The sequence below is a fragment of the Falco punctatus genome, assembly GCF_963210335.1.
Source record: "Falco punctatus genome assembly, chromosome: 10".
Taxonomy (NCBI): domain Eukaryota; kingdom Metazoa; phylum Chordata; class Aves; order Falconiformes; family Falconidae; genus Falco; species Falco punctatus.
In genome coordinates this window covers 20,122,544-20,129,877 of record NC_137590.1, presented here as the reverse complement: position 1 = coordinate 20,129,877, position 7,334 = coordinate 20,122,544, and the positions used below count along the sequence as shown (strand labels likewise).

The 7,334-nt window shown below is 43.6% G+C and overlaps 1 long non-coding RNA gene across 1 annotated transcript; it reads left to right on the top strand.

Moving 5' to 3' along the window:
• Positions 1–204: 204 nt before the first annotated feature.
• Positions 205–5,586, top strand: LOC308070637. Its single transcript, XR_013930794.1, has 2 exons — positions 205–624; positions 825–5,586. It is a non-coding gene; the product is annotated as an uncharacterized lncRNA (long non-coding RNA).
• Positions 5,587–7,334: the final 1,748 nt, after the last annotated feature.

Sequence of the window (7,334 nt, the reverse complement as noted above, 5' to 3'; positions counted from 1 at the left end):
TCCTGCGGGAGGCGGCCCCTGGCGCCATGGCGGCGAGCGCCGGCGGGCGGCCTGTGGCAGCTGCGGGCCGTGAGGCGGAGCCGCCGCGCCTTGGGGAGGCCGGGCCGCCGCTCTCCGGCCTCGGCTGCGGCACGGTGTGGGGCTGCCCCCAGCCCGGGGCCGGTGTCCCCAGCACTCCCAAGCACCCCGGGTGGCCGCTGGCCCCCGCGGTTTGCCAGCTGGCGGGAGCCCATCTTGTCCGTGTCCCAGGCAGCCGCGACTCAGCACCTGCCCACGAAGCCATCCTCTGCTTTTAACGAATAATAAGAGATCAAGCTTCTTAATTTGCTTTCCCAAAACAAAAATAATCCGTGTTCAGCTGGAGTACCTGGCCCACTGAGCCCTGCCGTGGGTACGGGCTGGTAGGATGCGACTGCGGACGTCCCTGGAAGATGCGGGTACCGACTGCTCCACCATCGGGCTGCTGGCAACTGCGTTGTGGTTTTCCGTTTGCCGAAGGGATAAGAATTAAGAATTACTGTTATAAGGGCACTGATGGGACAAACACCAACCTGCTCATACAGTCAGCCCCTACAGGCTGGTGCTAATGGGCGATGAGAATCCACGAGGGCTGAGATTAAAAAGGTAATGGTACACGTAGATGGGGAAATAAACTTACTGAGATGAATAGCATCAAAACAGAAAAATGCGTCACATCTTCAGGGTATACATGCATGTACATACTTGTTCAAGTTTCCTCCACATTTTATTGGAAAGAAGTATGTTTTCAGAGAACACATATTTTCATTTCGTTATAATTCATTTCCAAACCCCATATTTTCCAGAAAACTATCCCTAGAACTGATTTCCTCTAAGACCTTCAGGGAGGATTCCAAGTCCTGGCTTTGCAACGGGAATCTGGAAATAGTTTAAAACCTGAGGTCTTGTGCTACCAAGCTCCCTGAGTGAAGAAGCCCAGTGTCTCAGACATGACTGCGTGACCAAATGTTGGCCCTGCTGCAATCTCTGGAACCCAAACCCATGGCCACGTCCTTTCCTGAGCACAGACCACAGCCCCACCAGCTTCCAGCCACAAAGTCTCGAGTTGAGTGAAAGTGTGTAAAGCCTGAGATTTTGCAGGTGAAACATTTCAAGCTCTACAAGCAAAATCTGTTTGCTTAGCAAAAGTAACCGTTAGATAATACGGCCACAGAAATAATTCATTTATGATGCTATAGTCCTATAAAACTGAGAATCCCAAAGCATTTTGCAAATGGTGAATTAAGCTCCAAAAGCATCCTCTGAGGCAGACAAACACTAAATAGATTACATTTTATATGGAAAAAAATGGACAATATGTGACAGCTGCAGAAAAACACAGAATAGAAACTACTCTTTTTATGTCTCTCACTTTTAGTGAGTTAAACATTCTTATTTGAAAGAAGCAATTGTTTCTATTGCATGATTTTACACTAGTAATCCTTGCAGTGATCATCTTCCATTCAAAAACCAGGCAACTCATAACATCACCTTTCAGAAGTTCGTAATGGCTCTTTCATTTTTAACTATACCTGCACAAAAATGGCCAATGAACATAAATGCCTCCAAATCTGCACAGCACCAAGGAAATTAGGGGGTTAGAATGGGGGATCATCACAGACAGTATATGCTGCTACAGAGAAACAGCTGAATGATTTCAGAAGTGCATGGAAAGATGAGAAATTAGGAAAAGTACTTTGTCATGAGACTGCAGGCTTGGCAGATAATACTGGTGATAATAACTGGTGTGTGTGTATGTTTGAGGTGGGCACTTACTAGCAAGGAATGGAGTTAGTACTGTTTTGTAAATACTACTGGTTGTCTGAACGGCAGCAATTACATACTCATTCTTACCTACTGCCCTTGCAAAGTGTTCTGGCTTGAGCAGTCTGGGAATTGGGTTTGCATTTAAATTTCCACCACCGCTAACACCGCGGAGAGTGGGTGAGGATAGCTCCACATCCACAGCTCTCAAGGTCTCTAGATCTTTGTGTCTTTTCTGAGAGTTAGCGGGCAGCCTTGGCAGCAGCCAGAGGTGTGATTGCAGTGTGGGCAAACGTATCCAGGACCAGCGTTACTCAGAGGCTTAGGCAGCAGTGACGATGGAGGTGGAGTGGCCCGTAGTTCTGCAGGAGTTAGTCGTAAAAATTAATTAGCCCCACTGGTTAGGCTAGGAGCTCTTCAAGTGTGCATCGAAGAGCTGTCGGTTTACTTCCCTGATGAATATCCTAACCACTGCAAAGAAAACACGGTAAAAGAGACATATCTGTTCCTGAAGCTGAACAAAAAATTTGCAACAAACAAGCAAACAAAAGCCCCAAAACCAAAAGCAAACATAAAGCCACTTAAAATTGTAGCATTTAAATGTTTTAACCACAGCAGGCTTTGTGTTCTCCATCAAATAACTGACAGCGGCACAAACTGTGGATGCAAGTAAGTTATCGTGGCATTTTCCCAGCTCAGTCTAGACACAAAGGTTCTTTTCCACTTTAATAATGGAGCCTAGTTTTTCTTCCGTTATCACCAGTCATAGAGCCCAAATGGCTAAATATATCAGAGGTATTCCTCAGGCTGAAAATTTCTCAGACTGCTTTGTGCATTCCATGTTTCATCTTTGAAAGCAGATGAGGCTTTTAGCATCCTTCATTTATTTTTACTTATTGAAAATCTAATGAAATGACACGCTAGGGATCTTTACCACTGGGTGCTGAGCGTCTCTTGAAATTCACTTAATGACCTAAGATCTTAGGGCAGGGGGTGGTCTACATTTGACAAGATCAGCTTCTTAGTGCTCTAAATGTACAGTAATAAATGGGCAAAACTGAGACTTTGAGGGGAGCAGACAGCTTGGGGAATTGATAATAAGAAAGATGCTGAGGTCCAGGAAATTTGTATTGTTATTATACTGTTACTATTGGGTTTGTTCTTTACCATAGTGAAGATACAATAAAGTCAGGGCTTCATTGGAACAACCAGGCAATGACCTTTGCTTGGAAATCTGATCATCTAAAATTAACCAGAACACAACGAGGGGCTGTAATAAAGAGCACAGAAGGAGTAAGGTAAGAAAATTTAAAATGGGAGTTGTATGATCACGCAGTGACTCCAATGAATCACATAAATGTAAAGATCGTTCAGCAGTCCTTTGGAAGGTGGGGGATTTACATATGAACCGGTAACCAAATCCTTTATATTCAAGCTTCACAGGAGTGAATCTCAGATGAAATTTGAAAGGTGACAGGGAGGCAGCTAAAGGGATCAGAGCCAGAGTTTCAGTGAAATATGTACGTGAATAAACTAAATATTACGTAGGAGCTTGTTGGATAGTTTAGTAACAAATGGGATATCTGTCAGAGTACAGCTTGAGGCTGCCTTCTGACAGAATGAAACAACAGTTTTTAAAAAAATCCCTTCCTCATTACTGCCATGTAGACCCAGCCAACAGCAATGCCTCTCTGGAATCTCTCTCACATGATGGCAAATTTGCCTTGACAGCTCCAAGGTCAAATGAAGTCAAAGGAATCACCAAGAATTCAACCAATGGACTTTATCCAGCGGTTACAGCGAAAGACTCAAAGCAACCATAGTGGGATTCTGCTCTCAGCTTTCATCCTTCTGAACTCTACAAGGAACACCACGTGCAGGGATCCAGGCAGGTCCCTTAGCACGGGAGGTTGCAAGCTGCATTGGAGCCTCACACCCTCGTGCCTCTGACCACTGCGGATCCTGATGCAGGGATGAGCTAGGGAAGGAGCACTGTGGCAAGATAACTGTGGCCGGTCTATCTGAAATTGTCAGGTGGCCCTACATGGACGCTCTTGTCTACATCGGTCACGTAAATTTGTCCCAAAGCCACCTCTGGTCCTCCCCTGTCTTGCACAGCACAGCTCAAGGTGCTCTGTGACTTCAGGCTTGTCTTCTGTTATTAGTGAATCTTTTTGTCTCATATTCTTAGCTCCAAAATGGTCTAAAATATTTGTGTGTGTTTGCAGAGTTTGGGATGCCACTTACAGAGTAATTTTGATAGACTGGGATTTTTTCTTCAGATGGAAGATTCCCCGTTGACACAAACTGGCATACCCAAGTCGTATTCTTTCCCATGGCTGCTTAGCTCCGAGGTGGTTTTCCTTTCATATCATCCTCTTTCACATAAATCAAATATAAGATACTGCTACAAATGTAAACATTAACCTGTGAAAGTATAAAACCCGAAGTTTACTTATTTTACAGAGCGTGAATAGCATAGAAAGACATGATTGTTGCCTCCAAGAGCTAACACATGAAATTAAGCGGATAATCTAGAAGAGAAACTCAGTGCAGTGGATAATCAGGAGGTGCCTTCGTCAGCAATGCTAGTACCTGCTTTCAGGTTTTCATACACACTTCTGCATGCTGGATTAATACTGATAGAGAATAGCATGGACAAAGTTCACAGGAGACCAAGACGGCTAATTTCAAATTTAACATGGTGAAAAAAGGCAGTGATAAAGCCTCAGGAATATTTATAATTTCATGCACTTAGAGTGTTTTCACTGGCTGTGATTCATGATGCAATGACATGATTCACAGCCTAAGGGATGTGTGAAAGATCCCACTGAAAGCAAGGATCGGAGGAATATTGCATGATCTCGTGGAAAGCACCGGGACCCTCCTGTTTTGTGTGGGAGCTCAGAAGGTCTTTCTTTACCTGAGAAATGTGGAGAATAACCAGGCACCCCTAGAGAAAATTCTGCTGCTATTGAGTCTTTCCAGACCTAAAAAATCCATCTGCATGAACCAGATAGCAGCTCACTTTTCAGCTTCACAAGCTCTTTCCTTAGATTATTAACTGAGATTGCTAATGAGGCAGCCAGGCCAGTTAGCCACGGCCACAGTGGTGGGGTTTTTGGCTACAAACACCTGTGCAGCAGGAACAAGGCTGAACCCAGCGCACATTCGTCAGATGATGGCAACAACAAATGACTGAAGTGTTGAGCTGAATTTGAAGAGGTAGCACAAAGATAAAAGACTCCAGAAGCCCTTTGCAATTCCCTTAGTCATCCATTCCCACCGAAGGCTTCTGTTTTGAAGTTTTCAGGAGGCCTGGTGCGACCTTTGGTTGTCCTTTTGGTCAGAGCTCTTATCTGTCTAGTGCAGACTTGGCCTCTTTTTGCTTGTACTACTCAAAAACAGTTATTACGGGATAAACAAACTGTATTTGCTGATGCACGTTCTCAGTTTCCTTATCAGCTGAACAACACGCTTCTCGTGCATGTTGGGTCAAACTCACTGCTGGTCCAGCTCCAAGAATTCCGGGGCGACTGCACCAGAGCTTATTCGGCGCTCGCTCACACCTACTGACTGCAAAAATAACCCCATAACCACACTGTGATGGAGCATTGCCTTACGAGCCAACCGAGCATTTCCCAGTGTTTCAAAGCATCCTTAGGTTGATGATTACAGATCCTAGACCTTCTTAATGAGAGAGCAACATGATCTCTAAGCACTGTTTTGGGTAGCTGTCATGATGCTCTGGGATATTGTCAGATTGAAGCCTATGCATCTTATTAAAGCAGAATTTCAGTTTTACTGTGATTGCCTCTTTATAAATAAATATAACTAAATCACCTGTATCTCAAAACCAGTTCACAGTTGTTGCAAAATACATTGGTAAAGTCACCTGATATGAGGTGCAAAAGATATCTGAGGGGAGAAAACAAAACCCTTAATCCCAGCCCAAAATCAGGGTTCTAAAAAAGTCCAAAAGCTGGAGACTGAAGTCAAGGGCTCAGCTGTCACGCTTGAAAAGCTTCTCCCTGTACTAACAAGCATCCAACACCAGCAGGAGGGAACAAGTTGCTTCAAACAAGGTTCAACTTTCTGCCCGTTTAATCATCATCTCATTGACAGACTTCTGAATCTTAATTTAATCACAATTCTTTAAATGTTTTCTGATATTGTATCTCGATCTCTCTGTTCTACGCCTTTTTATGGCTTCTTTTTTGTCGTGGGACAGAGGACTAGATCATTTTTTTCCAGTGTCCATTAAAATTCCCTTTGCCTGCAGTGCAGCACGCGCTATAAAAGAGATGAACCTGCTGCAAGTGAAATAAGCTGATGCTGCACTGTCTTTTTAGAGCAACAAAAGTCTTTATAGATTATTTTTCCAAGTGTCATGAATCTCCTTCAAAGTCATAAGCCACTGTTATCAATTAATGTACTTAATAGTCTCATTTTCAATTCACGTTCAGGCCACACAGAGTGTATGCTTGCTCCAGCAGATGCTTGAAAGCTTTACCTTTCAGAGATAAAATGTTACCTTGTATGTGATAGGGGTGTTAAGGGGGGGTGATTCAGGAGCAGAAAGACATGTTAAAGTGCAGCACCTGAGGCCTTCTTGTTTTCTGAATTTACAGTCTCAGGCTGGCAGTCGTATAAATGAGTGATGCTCTCTGATGTTCTCTTCCAAGCAGGCTACGAAATTGGCAGGGAGTCTTCAGTTTTGTGCTGATGTGTCCAGAATTCAAATAATTTGATTCTTGGGTATAATGACAATTGGAGGCACAGTATTACCTTGAGAAAAGAGATGGGAGAGACAGCTTCTGTATCCTGTATTGAATTAACAACCGATTCCCATTTACTCTCTCCGCTGAAAACTCTATTATGCAGGGCTCTTATTGCCCTTATTCAAGGGCATGGAATTAAAAAAGTGATATCGATGGTAATGCTCTCATCTTCCTACCATGACATTGAATAATGGGGACAAAGAAGGGAAATCTTGAAGGATGATACGCCTTTTAAAATACTGCTGACATTGGAAACATATAAAGGACAATGCATTTGAATATCAGCTGATGAAGTCATATTCAGATTTTTTCTGCTCTTCGCTTATGACTTTAAATCATCTTTGCTTTTATTTTCACCAGTGGTTTTGGACCATTTTATTTTCTTGTTATTCCAGGAGACAGCCTTTACTGTAAGGAACATACTTGAGATAAGGACAGAGGTGAAGTGTTGGTTGCACTAATTGCAAGAGAAATCCATTCTCTCTCCTCCTGGATCTGGAGAGCAAGAGTGGGGAATCTGGTGGGGAAAAGTCCACAAGGCTGGTGCAATAATACAGGTGGAGTAATGCTGCTGCTCAAGTGGAGCCTCCTCTTCTGGCACAAGCTGTCATTTTCCAGCTCAGCTTAAGCCCTTTCTGAGGTTACATAGACTGGATAAAGCCAGTGCTCTTATAACAAAATAAGACTGACCGCTGTGGACCCTGCAGCATCCTTCTTTTACAAATACATTCATTCAGGTTTAAGAATGCATTTTCCTGTGTAAATGATGCC